The 15,014-nt window shown below is 39.3% G+C and overlaps 1 protein-coding gene across 8 annotated transcripts in view; it reads right to left on the bottom strand.

Moving 5' to 3' along the window:
• Positions 1 to 14,649, bottom strand: part of SLC14A2 (solute carrier family 14 member 2) — a 451,251-nt gene extending 436,602 nt beyond the window's left edge. For 5 of the 8 annotated variants that reach the window (XM_024734700.1, XM_024734697.1, XM_024734699.1 and 2 more), the window contains exons 1-2: positions 14,327 to 14,647; positions 4,869 to 5,000 (exon numbers count right to left, since the gene is read on the bottom strand). The gene's annotated coding sequence lies outside the window, so the exon portion shown is untranslated. Of the gene's footprint in view, positions 1 to 4,868; positions 5,001 to 5,640; positions 5,705 to 14,326 lie in introns of those variants that run through there. The other 3 variants (XM_024734703.1, XM_024734701.1, XM_024734702.1) reach the window with 3 other exon arrangements.
• Between the last annotated feature and the right edge of the window lie 365 nt (positions 14,650 to 15,014).

Here is a 15,014-nt window from a genome sequence, read left to right as displayed (position 1 = left end):
GCTGGTTGCCAGGAGCTTGGGGAGGGGTGAAAAATGGGGAGTTATTTCTAAAAAGTACAGACTTTTAATCTGGGAATATGAAAAGGCTTAGAGATGGATTGTGGTGATGGCTGCAGAACAATGTGAATATACTTAAAGCCAATGTACTGTACACTTAAAAGTGGTCAAAATGGTAAATCTCATGTTATTTATATTTTACCACAATAAAAAAGTAAACTGAGGTGACACCATATGGAAATCCCATAGATAAGAAGGCTGGGACATCAAGAAGAAAAAAGACTAATTGGTATTAAAGAATATCTAAGGTAAATCTCTATTCAGACTTTTTAAAATATTTGTCTTTAATACAGGAAGTAAATGAACACAGCAATTTTGAAAGAGAGCTAAAGGAAAAAGAATGTTAAAATCCTAAGTTTTTAACATGTTACATTTTTTTATAAATGTATATGAGGACCTAATATGTACAAGCATAGGGCTAAGTAATACTATAGATAGAAATACAAAAAGTTTTTGTCCCTCTCCTCAAGTAATTTATAATCTTATAGTAAGGTACACCCATGAGTAACTTGGAGACAATGAAAACTGCACTGAGATTGCATGAGGTATAAATACAGAGCTCCAGAAGCAGTGGGAAGAAGATATTAAGTCTGATTGAAAATCCATTCCCTCTTCTTCACACCTACCCTACTTCTTCCATCCCTGAGATCCAAGTCAATTCCACTGCCTCACTGTCTTAACCCATTGTGGTTCAACTTGTACTCTCACTACAATCACACTCAAGTAACTATTCAGAGCCTTGCCCTTTTCTCTCAATGGTTTTTGGTAGACTTTGTAACATGGCCAATATACACTTTTATGTATTTTCACACATTCCCCCTATTTGGTTAGAGGCATCCATTGCTTTGGAGATGACTAGAATTGTTAAAATAAGAATGCAAAGAAAAAGAGAAAATTGGGTTTTGAGTCCATAGTGACAAAAATATTTTTTTTGAAACCCACTTGGCTAGGAGAGAAAGAGTTTACTAAATTCCAAAAGCTCCCCTTTAGGTCAGAAGCCAAGCTTGGCGAACTCAGTGGCAGACTTTTACACTAACTCATAGTGTAGAGATTAGAGACAACAGGGAAGTTCCTATCAGGTAAGACAAGGAGAAAGCATTCCCAGGCAAGGAAAAGAGCAGGATTTTGTGTGGATGCCCCCAGGGTAAGAATATAGTCAGATTCCCTGAGAATCAAAGGCCCAGGCTTTCTTGGGCCTTGACCAAATTTGGGGAGTTAGTTGACTAAAACACTAGACTCTACAGCCTGAGGTCTTCTAGAACACTCAGGCTGCTGCTCTGCCCCTCTATACCCAAGGTGGCTGGAGAAATCTTATCAATAACTAGAGGAGTCTGAGAGAGAGAGCTCTGATTCTACATGATGTGTGCATTGCATGCAGAAGTCCTCTGAGTTCCCATAGGCCCTGATGGGGAGGTGGAGTGGACACATAGGTACTGAGACCTAAAACACTAGGTTAAATGAGTAGGATAAAAAATGCAGGGACCTCCCCCCGGATATATTTGATAACTATATAATTTGATGGTGTGAGTGAAGCACAACATCCACCAAAAAACAAAAACAAAACAACAAAAAACAGATGATATTAGCCATAGTGGGCAGATACCAGCACAGAGTGTTCAGGAACTAGATCAGACCAGCCTCACTTAGGTGGACAGTATGGAGGACAGCATGCAGGGCAGACCCCTCTCCCCAAAAAGGGCATGTAAGACTTCCCTGAACACATCCAACTGTCTTGGGAAGGAACGGAGAGATGCTTCTTGTGAAAGGGAATATCCCTAATTGAGCATTTATACTTCACACTCACTGAATATTTGTCCATATTACACCTAAGATGCTATTCTAAAATGAAAAACGTTGAGTTGTATTTAATTAGAAAATTTAAGTCCAATCACCACCTGATGGGACTAAGGAGAACAAGCATAGAAAATAACTTTTTTCTTTTATTATTTGATCCAGTTATCTTAGAGTATGTAAATATCCATCCTTTTTCCCTTGTTTAACACAATGAAGAGGTCTGTGGAATGCTCTACACTGTGTACGTGATAGAGGCCCCTAAGTAAACGCCGCATGAAGAAACAAAAGGAAGAAAATATGGATTTCATTTCTTCCTTGCCTCTCATTCCACCAAAGCCAAAATAAATTATAAAACAGAGATTTTTTTTTTAAATAACATAATTCACAGGGAGAGTTTTGGAAAGAGAACTGGCATTAGGAAAGCCACAGGGCTTAGTCCTTAGAATATTAGTACTGCTGGCCACAGATAGTTTTCCTGCCAAGCTTTCTGTCAATAAGCTGAGGTAAATATCTAGCTGGACCAGTAAAGTTCCACAAAAGTAATAAGCAAAGTTTTCAATCTTCAAAAATGTTTGAATGTCTTTTTCTTATAGAGGAAAAATGGTGCAGCTGCTCATAAATGGATATTTCCCTTGGGGAACTAATATCTTATCCAAGGTCAAACTTGAGTTTTCTTAAAGATTTGGGTGGCAACATTCACAAGAAAGTCACTTTTTTCTTTCCTGTTCTATTACCTTAAAATTCACTTTGCTTTAAGAAATCATTGAATATACCTTTTTTTTTTTTTTTTTTCTGATTAGAGATTTTAGTAGGGAAGAAACTAGGGCAAATTTTAGATAAAGCAAAAGACAATCTTAAAAGTTGTCAAACAGGCCAGGTAAGTCTTAATGAGAAAGTTGACAGACTGTCTGGCCTTTCCCTGGTGTATATGACGAGGTATGCAACGCTATTAACAATAGAACTCTGCAAAAAGCATTGTAGAAAGCGGGTGAGTTGATTCTCTGAAGCTCATAAATAGCTAATAAGTCAACTGTGATTTAAAGATACAGACACTATTTTATTTTTTAACCTGGCACAGTGACATTCGGAAACTCATTATATTCACTATCCCATAAAAATATCCTTCTCATCTTTATGAAGCCACTCAAATTTCATCTCATTCATAAAGCCTTCCCTGACCAGTCTAGCCCACACCAATCACTTCCTTCTCTGAACTCCAAGAGCATTTATTGCCTGTAGCACTCACTGGGCATAAGCCATTAGGTATCTTTTCTTTCTTTCTTTCTTTGTTTTTTTAAACAAACATGGTCCAATAGATAATAAAATCCTCCAGAGTAGAGATCACATTAAGTTCATCTTATCCCTAGTACCTAGCCTGGAGCCTTATCCGCATCCCACAGGGTTCAATAAATGTTTGTTGTTAATGATGATATGTTGTAGACACATTTGAAACATAATCTGGATAAACACAATACAGGAAAAGTGCAAATCATCATCTAACGAACACGAAAGCCAAGGAATCAATACGAGAGAGCTGTCTGAGCACGAAGTGAAAGACAAGGTAATACCCTTCTCCCTGCCCCAACATCCAACATGGTGATGGATTATGCTACACAAAATTATCGATGAAGCCCAATGTAAGCACAATGATTTCTAAACAGTAGCAAGAAATATTAGATACAAAATGTAACATTACAACAAAGGCAGCAGAACTGAGAGGCAGTACATGAAGAAACAGATTCAGCTGATGAAGAACCTCTTTGCAAATAAGTAACTTCAAGCATAATGAAAACATGGTGCTTTCATTTCCTCCTTCTCTTCCCAGCCCAGAGACTGAGATGCTGATTTCTTGCAAGATAAGTCAAATGAGCGTCATTTGCCCCTTAAACAAAGGAACAGGAAGGCAAACTGGGGCATTCATCCTTTGCCAAAACAAACCCAACCCTTCCAAATGAGTTACGTTCTCACAATGTGAGTCAGGTTGAGTAAATTCATGCAAGTCTCATTTACGTGCACAAAGAGAGTAGAACAATCTACTTACCTCTGGTTTGAATTCCTGTCTTCTTCCATGAGATTTGACTTATTAACTTAGTAGTAGAAAGTTCGGGTCAAATCTGTTCCAGCAGTGAACCTCATCTTGCCTTTCTTTGCCTGTCACTCTTGTTTACCTTTTCTCTACTGACATCATTTCTTTTATCCTGGAAGTGGGGGACTCTTAGGCAGAAGGCTTTACTATTTTTATTGGACCTATAGGTAACATACTCAGCAATAGCATTGGTATAACTGATGTGAAACAGTGAAAGAAAATCCATCAGACCAATCCAAACATGCCCGGACCCTAGGCCAAGATCTGGGGCAAAGGGAGAGCAAGTGGGGACCACAGGTTGACATTCCTACCCCCACCCAACTTGCATGTTCTTTGTTGTTATATGGACAACGGGAATAGGATAATAATTTAACTGATCACTTCAATGGAACAACGATAATGGCATGACTGATTTTTAATAGTGTTTATTAGTTCTTTGGTTTAAATAACCAACCAACAATATTGGAATTAGTGCTCCTTACCTCATCCACTACCATGTTTCCCAGCCACCTTTAAACTTTTGAATGGGGTAAAGAACTTGCGAAATGAATCGGTTATATAGACACGGATCTAATGACCTGGTTTTTCTCTACCATTGTTAATATTTTCGGTGCATTAAATCCACTAGCTAAAGGAAATAAGGATTGAATTCCATGGTTTAATTGATGTATAGCAGTAACAGTATCTATAAGCAACCTGGCTTCCTTCATAGTCAAAGGAAAGCCAGCTCATCTCTTTGAAACAGTTGGCCCGTGGCATCTTTTTTGGGGCCAAAGTTTTCATTGCAATAAATAAGTAAATAAGTAAATAAATAAATAAATAGGTACAAAGTAGTCCCAAATTTAGTAATGCAGAAACCCTTCATTAAAGGATATAGAGTTTTCCTTCTAGACCCTGAAGACATGGACTTAGAAGAGATTCATGTACTCACAGTCATTCATGTCCTGTTGACCCAGTGGATTGAGGTGCCCCAAGCCTTTTCCTTGTCTATAGGTAGAGGTGGGAATATTTCAATGCGACGTACTCATGTCCAGAAATATCCAGGATGAAAACTGGAACAGGCCTGAATAGAAGTACAGAGGAACTCTTTTAAGCACAGCTGTTTCTTAGGATGGTGGAGACAGCCTGCAAAATGGTGAGTTGGGGCAATGGCTGGAGCCAGCACAGGAGACACTATGGCATGGAAAGTGGAAAGCTCCACTAGATGGAGCTAGGGTATATCTGAGGCACCCATGGTACTATTATCAAGGCAGGGCAGGGAGATAGAGTCCGCTTTTACACCTCTGTAGGTGAGGCCTTATACGGAGTGACATGTGGATTAAAGTGAGTATATGTGAGTATTTCATACCTCCTTAGGTTTGATCCTACATTGAAGGTACACTTGGGGTGGCACACGTGTGTTATTATGAGTATGATTGCATATGTGGGTACGGTTGTGTGTGTGTGTGAACACACATATACATGCATATACCTGTGTGTGTTTATGTACTCATATACACACATATATGTTAGATTATATAGATATGGGTTGATATAGGTATAGATATAGATTGTGGGCCATTACTACAATAAATGGAAGTCATGCTGGAGGAAGGGAGCTAGCTTCTGCTGAATGTGTACTGTGTGCCGGGCCTTTTCATATGCTTTCTCATTTAACCTTCACAATAGCTATGAAAGGTGGCTATTATTACTCCCATGCTTACCACAGAGGAAATTTGATGAACCTCATGCAGAACTTGCCCAAGATCACACAGCTGGGAAATTACAGGACCTGGATTAAAAACCAGTTCTTCTGAGCTTCAAAAATCTTAATATGGTTTTCAAAACTGTAATATAGTCACACTTAACATCACATAGACTTGTGATAGTTTCTTGCAGTGTGCAAACTAAATTCTGGGAATATGGTTTGTGGTATGTTTTTACAAATACTGACATGTGCATTATACAAAATTAAAATGACATATGCTAAAGTTTGATCTATGTTGGAATGCAAATATATATAAAAAGTTAAATAAATACCACATTCCACTTTTCCCTGTTTCACCCCAAGATAATTATTAGAAAAATGCACAAGAATGAATTCCAGTATATGATTCAATTAAAATAAGAGTCATTTAAAAGAATATTAAGCTTATTTTCAAGTGGATATATCAAATCCACATGCACACATAATTGAATGCATTCACTATTTGCCACAGAATACATTAGTATTGGGGTAACAATACAAATTCCATTTACATTCCCTCTTTATGCTGTAGGAAAAGCCATTTCCACTGAGATGAATGGAGCACACCTAAACTTGACCCACTCCACGATGCTCCATCATCACTGAAGACTTTATAGCCTTTGGGCCCCAGCCTTTTTTTCTTTTTTTTCCTGTTCAGAAAGTGTGTTGTTCTGTAAGTTGTGTTTTTGTAGACAGATTAAAAAATGTAGTGCATATAGAGCATTTAGCACAGTGCCTGGCAAATAGTTAAGTGCTGAAAAAAACGTCAACAGTGGTGATGATGAGAACTCTTAAGGTGAAAAAAGAAGAAGAAACAGAGGAGGGAGACTTGAAGGAAGAGGAGGCTAAGAAGAGGAGAGAAAATGTAAGACAAAGAAGAGGATGAGAAGAAGAGGAAGGTGGAGTTGAGAGAGATATGGGATCCAAGTGGCAATTCACAGTTCTTGTTTTCTTGGTGTCAGAGCTTCTCCCCAAAGGTATAAAAGTATCATCTGAAATTATGTGGAATTTAGATATCTGCCCTGCACCCTGCAAATTATTCTATTCTTCACCTGAGACTTCATGCAGTTCTCCTTTTTTTGTTGTTTTGGTCTAAGATTGGTTGCTGTTCTATAGGAAGAAGTTGCTGGGCACTGAGCCCCTGGCTGGGATGGCAGGACTGAGAAGGGGAGAGAGAGGCAACATTTCCTCAACATGTGCTGTGAGCCCTTGGAGAGTATGTCAGCTGTGTGCTTTACTAATGGACTATTTGGTGCCATAATAAAGGTTAACTTTGGCCTCTGAACCCAGGGATATGACATGGAAGCTCCTTCTAGACAAGTCAAGTCAGAGTGAAATACATTTTCTCTGGTGTTTCTGTTCTCAAATTAACAGTATCTGAAAGAAGTCATAACTCAGGCAGAACGGGGGAAAAGGAAAATATTCTGTTACCTTTGAAGGTAAAATTCCATTTAGAAAATTTCTTAAGTAGATTTTTGTCATATCAGGTCTCTGTCTTTGTTTTTCCCTTTGTGTTGGGGAATGTTGGAAATTGAATTGATAATAAAATAATAGTGATAATAAAGACTAGCATTTATTGAGCACTTACTATATGCAAAGCACTGCTTTCCATACTTTATATAACTTTATACTCAGTACAATCCCATAAAGTAGGTACCATATTACAGATGATAAGTTAAATAATTTAGCTAAACAGAGCTAAAACACAAACCAAGGACTAGCTGAAAATGAAGCCCTCTGTGGTCCACCAGATTATACTTAGATAACCTACAATATGCCTCCTTCACTGCCCAACACACAGTCAGTATACGATAATGCTCCTCTTTGCTTTTTTAAGCAGTTACTCCCCTTGGATTATTACCTCTTTAAATAAAGCGCTATTTTCATTTGTATAAAGGTTTCATTTGTATAAAGGTTTCATTTGTATAAAGGTCACACCAGGGATGTGATACTAACTTTGATCTGGGGGTCTGAAATATTCATTCTTTCCTGGGTATTTCTACTTGTAGATCTTAGAACTCAGCATAAAAGCCTAGCATTCTTCCCTGGACTCAATAAGCCATGAGACATGGGGCAACAACTGGAGGTTACCTACATGGATTCCTTGGGGAGGTGAGATATGCAGTGGTGAGAAGGAAGATACCTGACTCTTCTGGGCTTTCGCCCCTGCTATTCTGGCACATTCATACTTACATGATCGTGTGATATACTTTAACTTAAGGGAGAAACCCAATGCTTGACTTGTTTCCAGAAGATAATTTCTTGAGCTATTAGAGAACTACAACAAATTGTCTCAGGAGCAGTTGGCACAGTGGCCACTAGTTAGTTATTACCTTAATAAGAGGACATGCCCATCAACTAGAGCTGCTGTTGTATGAATAACTATCTCAACATTTCCATTACTGTGTCCTGTTATCTTCTTGACCAAACTAGAATAGCAAGATGAGTGAGGAAATTGAGGCCCATAGATGTCCAAGTTCACACCTTTAATCTGTAAGTGAACTAGAACCTAGGTTTCTTATCTCTCAGTCAGAAATAATCTTTTACTAAAGGTGTCTCCACAAATAGTGAAAGATGCATTCCTGGAGAAAGAAGGATGATCCTAATTAGTCAAAGGTGTTTAGGAAATGCAGCATTCTCTACCATTTCAGAAATAAAATGTACATTTTGCATATGAAATTCTCTCCTAAATCCTGCTGTAAATTTTTGTTTGTTTGTTTTTTGCGGTACGCGGGCCTCTCATTGTTGTGGCCTCTCCCGTTGCGGAGCACAGGCTCCGGACGCACAGGCTCAGTGGCCATGGCTCACTGGCCCAGCCGCTCTGCGGCACGTGGGATCTTCCCGGACTGGGCACGAACCTGTGTCCCCTGCATCGGCAGGCAGACTTTCAACCACTGCGCCACCAGGGAAGCCCTGTAAATTTTTAAGAGTTGGTTTTACCCACAAATTCTGTACATTTTAATCACAGGTTTTTCTTTTATTTTTTTAAACACCTATTAATTTCCAGAGGCACTAGTATTTCTCAAAACCCATTTTAAGTAATACATCTCAAAGCAATTCAGAGGGAGTTCCGGGAATGTTTCTTATTAATAATAACGGTATAAATAATAATGATAGTAATTGCCTTTTATTGGCATTTCATGTTCATGCTATCTCACCTCGGGATACTACCATATCTTCACAACAGGTCTCTCCCATCCCCAATTCTTTCTGTCTGATTGATTCTCTTAGCTCCTACTATATTTGCCTTTCCTAAGTACCCTTTCACTGAGCCCTCCTCCCACTCTATCATCACCACGACACACACTATTCTCAGTATAAAATCCAACTTCTCAGCATGGCATTTCAGTCTTTCTCTCCAGGTCCTTTCTCCACTGCTCTCTAAGGTAAGCCCTTCGGTTTAAACAACTGGCTTATTTTCTGATCCTCAAACAGGGCACACACTTCCTCACTTCTCCCTCCTTTTTCTCCCCTCTTTCCATTTCTGCAGTTGTGTTTTCAATAGATCACAGGTTCGTTTGAGAGCAGAGGCTGTGATCTGCTCATCATCATTTCCTTCACAGAGCCTGGCCCCAGGTCTTACACCAGGGATCTTGTAGCTTCAGCTGTCCACCTGCACTGTCTTCACTCCTGTCTTATGTCTCTCAAACATGAATGTCCACAACTAGGGTCACATCTGACCTGTGGTTTTATTTTTAAACTTTAACTATGGTGACAAAGTATTATTATTATAAAAGTTAGAAATATGTGAAATAATTGCATTTGAGGAAAAAAAAACAATGTCTACTTTAATTCTGTCTTTAAAAAAAAAAAAAATTGAAAGTCTAGACCTTCAAGCTCAAGTTTGTATGTTGGTTGAAAGAGTAGCTTTAAGTGCCCATGAACTTGTGTCAAGTATGTACTCTGCCTTCCAGGTAGTTACATCTCTACCTTGTTACAGACATAACTGTTTGCAGAGGGATCCATGGATATGAAGGCAGAGAGGATGAGATGGGACAGACAGTCTACAGTCAGAAGATCTGGCTTTGGGTTCCAGTTTTATGGCTGACTCCTGAGTGACCTTGGGAAAAGCCACTTACTCTCCCTGGGCAGCATTTCCCTTGGCTGTAAAATAATAAATCTATTATTTAAACTCACAGGGTTATTGTGGGAATTAACTGTGGTAATTGCTAGAAAATGCCTTGTAAATTATAAAGGGCTCTTCAAATGTTAGTTATTATTAAAGTAACATTCTGGACATCTCCAGGTTTTTTGGCATTAGGCAATATTAGAGGTATTTCCAACTACCCTCGAATAATTTCTATCATGAAACGTGTGGTTCTCTTACGTCTGTATGAATGTTCCGGTTCTAACTCTGTTCATATTTAGATGCAGCAGAGTCAACTTCTTAACCAAAAATTCTTTTCTTTATTGTTTGAAGACTGCTGTTCAAACTTTTGTTAGTGACCCAATGAAGTATTATGGCTAAACTTGCCATTTTAGATGCTGATTCCAACCTTGAACTTTCAACTACACACACACACACACACACACACACACACACACCATCAGGTTTATTTTCCTTTCTCCTTCCTTCCTTCTATCCCTCCTACGTTTCTCTTCCATCCTTCTTCCTTTCCTCCAGTGAGTCTAGAAATATTCACATCAGAAAATGCCACGTGAATCTTTGACCAGAGTGACTATATTTTATTTCTCCCCTGCCTGAGTCTGCTTGAAATGCTTGTGAAGCCTCAACATTTTCCCCAGAGCATTCAGATAGTCTCTAGTAGGCAGAATGGACCTAACTGTGTGTTATTTACCAGTTAGGTCCCAGAGCAGACTATAAAGTGAATGCATAATCTACTATGCAGGATACTCGATTACTGAAGGACATTCCCTAGGCATTCCATGGCCTATAGAGGCAATACATTTTCTATGATATGAAGGGAATTATTGACTCACTGGACCAGAACTCTCTCCGAGTCCATGTAAAGACACTTATTTCCACAATGGATTGAAAAGCCAACAGACTCTGGTTTCCTGCCTATTCACAGTTTGTAGATTATTGATCTGATAATTAATCAACTCAGCATCCTCTGGGTGTCCTTAGCTCAATGTATGTGCGAAACCCCTTCATGAAGCCTGAGTCGCAGAACACCCTAAATCAGCACCTTCACAGCAGCTGCTTATGGTACTCAGCTGCTCAAAGTATTTTTGTCTTTAAAGTGTAGTATTTCAGCCTTCCTTAAAACATACAAGGTCAGGGAAAGTAATACCCCCTAGGAAATAAGTGAATTGCCATAGACATATAATTATAAATAAGAAAGGCCTATAAAATATAATCATAGAATTTTCAAGCTGAAATAAAATGTAATAAAATTGTTTACAATTTATTGCACATTAAGGCTAGCCTTGGAGGATTACAGACAAGAGTTCTTTTTAAAATTAAGTATGTGTGTATGTGTGCCTGTGTGTGCCTGTACTGATTTCTTTCCTGAAGGATCATTGTTGAAACTTGTTTAATTGAAGGCTCTTATGTCACAGCCTCTCAGGAAAATGTGTTCTCCAGTGACTAATATAAGCCACAAAGAGCTACATGGAATATTTTGTGGGGAAGGTCAGAACTTGATCTCATCCCCATCTGGCCTGTTAGGAATTATCTTCTATATTTCAATATAAAGATCAATTCTTCTTCGAATGACCACTATCTCCCATATGCAGATGAAACAACACACTTTGCTCTTCTATTTCCATGGTCTTTCTGTCCCTACCAGCCTCTCCAAATTATCTTTCCATCTCATACTCTAATGACAGTCCCTCTGCTCCAAGCAGAACTCTGAATTAGAACCCGTGCTCTGAACCATGCTTCTTCCTCCCACCCTCTTCTCCCCTGGGAAGTCCCCTCTCTCTCCCCATGTTCCTGTCTTCTTGCACTGGAGTGGAGGAGGTCTATAGCAGATTCCTTTGCTGAGATCTCAAGGATTCACTTATATGAAGTGCTTGCTTTAATATTTGTTGAATAAAATAATGAATGGGCCCAGCCGGGAATCCACGCTATAAGCCCTTGCCCTCTGATATGTTCCATGTTCCATTGTATCTTCAAGTTTTTAATATGTGAAGAATTAAAAAGATCTATAAACTCACAGAGTTGGTTCTCTAGTGCTAGGATTTTAGCTTCAGTGAAAGCAGTGAGATCTTAGTCCTGTGTCTTTGAATGGCACCAACTCAATCTATTTTTCCATCAAGGGCTCATAAGAACGACGAAGGCAGTGATGACCTTGTCTCTACTTCTGTGTTTAACCCCCAAGGCCCTCATTATATTGCTCTGTTCAACAAATGCCGATGCCCAGCTCTTTCTGCTCCTTCCATCTCCAGATAATTTAGAGTTGACTATAATAAAATGTTTTGCAACTTACTACATGAAGTTGTTAAAAATCCTCTGTCAGGTAATTGATAAAAGAACATTCCAGCCTGTCCTTCACATCTACTGGCTCCAAGTTTATGCAACTTATACTTGTGTACATCATAACTAAACCACGTTTAGCCTGTTGATGTGAGGATATCACCCATTAGCAGATGAATGGTAATGCTATTCTCTGGTTCTCCAAGCTGCCTGACAGCTAGTGCCACCAGGGGACGTTCCAGGCCCCCCTGCCACTAAGATGCTGGAGTGCTGGCATACTCGGGGACAGGATCTTGAGATGGAGTTGTCTCCATGCCCAGCACCAAATAGCAGCCCCCAGTTCTTGCCTAGTTTTATATCATGATCAGGGCCATAATTGTACCTCAATACCTATATTTCATATCTCGGTGGTCTGAGCAAAGCTCGGGGAGCTGCTACCCAAGACACGTATCTCCTTCTCTCAGCAAACCATCGCTTACTTCTCACTTCTCCTCACCTTATAACATTTTCTCCTCATGAAAAATTAGTATATATGGAATGTAAAGCAGAGGAAGTTTCTGGGAAGTAATTAGGTAGATGCCTTACTGGTAAAGGTTTTTTTTTGCGGTACACGGGCCTCTCACTGTTGTGGCCTCTCCTGTTGCGGAGCACAGGCTCCAGACGCGCAGGCTCAGCAGCCATGGCTCACAGGCCCAGCCGCTCCGCGGCACGTGGGATCCTCCTGGACCGGGTCACAAACCTGCATCCCCTGCATCGGCAGGCGGACTCTCAACCACTGCGCCACCAGGGAAGCCCTGGTAAAGGTTTTTTAAAACCTCAAGTAGAGGTTTAAAAATTGGAAGTAGCTTTTAATTGATGCAAATGTATTGATTGAATTTGGCTTACTGATATAAAATCATGGCTTATATGTCCAATAAAATTTCCCTTGACATCAGCCAGTTAATCTGAATATAAGGCAATGATTTGTTGATTATCTTTCTTGTATTGGGAAGACCAATTCGCATTTGAATTTTTAGGCATAATAAAGTTATAATACTTGCCTTACTCTAGAGAGACAAAATAAGAATGCACATTTACCACCATTGCTTTCAAATCCACCCTTATACAAAACCTAAACCCACCACTGTACAATACCCTCAAGGGTCTTCAAACCCCAACCCTCCATCATACCTGTCAAAAAGTTCCACAGTCAACAGGGAGCAGCACATGTCAGCCCTGCAATCACATCCCGTGAAGGTAGAGCAAACCATCAGATAGACCAAAAGCTTTCCATTCTACAGCCATTCAGAGAGCTTGAATAATTAGAATAGATTTTGGAACTTCCTCCCATGTGCACCAATAAAGCTGTAAATATGCCCTCTTGTTCTACTGATGGGAGCCTCTGGAGGCTGATATTCATTTGTCCCAAATAAACTCGTTTGAACTCTTGGGAGATTCCCTTTAGCTTTTTCATTACCACTCTGGAATAATATGCAAATAATTAGGTGACAGCATTCCCTTTGAACGTTATTAAATACACAATTATCATATATAGTATATTCCATGTACATACAAGTCCCTTCAGAATAGTGCATATTCTCAACCCCAACCAAAAAAAAAAAAAAAAGAGAGAATTAATAACATTCACTCTTCAAGAGCCGTAAAACCAACTCTCAGATTGTGGCACTAAACACTCACAGCTCTGGCATCTACACAGGCTGGCTGGAGAATTCATGCACTATGGTGTTTGACACACTCATTCTCTCAGGTGAAATACAGTGGGAAAAACTGCATAATTTATTAGACTTATACAGCAAGGCTCAATAGCTAGATCATCTCCTTGTACAAGGCTACATTTTATGATGATCTTTTTAATGCTGTAATCTACATTGAGGTTGGAATTGAGGCATGGAGGGGGGTTGAAAGTAAACTAATTGGGAGATGCTGTGCATGAAATAACAGCTATATTATTCCATACCATCAAAAGTAGGATCTTATCCTCAAAAGGCTTTCAAATCATCTACATTATTAGCTAACAAGTACCTAAAATATTTTAGTAGCAGGAAAGTGATTATACATATGTATGTATATATATATATATATATATAGATATAGATATAGATATAGATATAGATATAGATATATATATACATGTGTATACAATGTTGCATTTTTATTTTGTTAGGTGGGAAGAAAAAGAGAAAGAAGCCTTGAAGCCAGTAATTTCTTCCATGAACAGGTAGAAAAGAATTTCCAAATCTTGGCAAGAGAAGACAAAGTCAGAAAAAGAGATATGCCTTACCTCACAGTGCCTCCTGAGGCTTGAAATGATAGTTTTGAGAAAAGTAGCCAATGTCACCAAAGAGACAACTTGAAATAAGAATTTGGAATCCTTCTCAGGTGATCAAGGCAAAGAAGGTTACCAACATGGAGGACACAGGGTGTCCAGGTGTTTGCTAACCTGTCTCACTTGGTCTTTCCTCAGTCTTTATCAGCAACTGAGCACTAAAGTGGGTCCGTCATTCTAGGAGATTTGCTTTTGAAGTGCCTCCCCTCGGACTGTGCTCACTGGCATCCTGTTCTCCTTCAATGGTCAAGTGATGCATGAGGATAGGGTTGTTTTCCCATTGGATAACTTTCTTCTTCTTAAGTAGCAAGACAGCCCATCTCAGGGGCCCCAGAGAAAACCATTGGAAGATCATTCTTCCTGTGGCCAATCTGGTTCTGCTTGGCCTCTCCTCTGCCACATTGTTTCCTTCTCTTTTTTTCTTTACACATTACTGAGAAGTTAAATTTTTACAAATCTTGTATTCATAAGACATTTTTGTCTTTGAGCTGATGGAAGATAAGGAGGGCTCATACACCTGGCCTTCCCAGGATGGAAAACTCCATTTGAGAAACTAATTTGCCATCTTGAAGGTTTGTACATGAGCATACCTTGCCATGAAATTCAGGTGGGAGAAGCAGGTTCAAAGAAAAGGTCATGAGAA

This window comes from Neophocaena asiaeorientalis, unplaced genomic scaffold (genome assembly GCF_003031525.2).
Source record: "Neophocaena asiaeorientalis asiaeorientalis breed wild unplaced genomic scaffold, Neophocaena_asiaeorientalis_V1.1 scaffold322, whole genome shotgun sequence".
NCBI classification, from domain to species: Eukaryota; Metazoa; Chordata; class Mammalia; order Artiodactyla; family Phocoenidae; genus Neophocaena; species Neophocaena asiaeorientalis.
The sequence above is the reverse complement of the archived record's forward strand: the minus strand, read 5'-3'. Positions and strand labels throughout refer to the sequence as shown.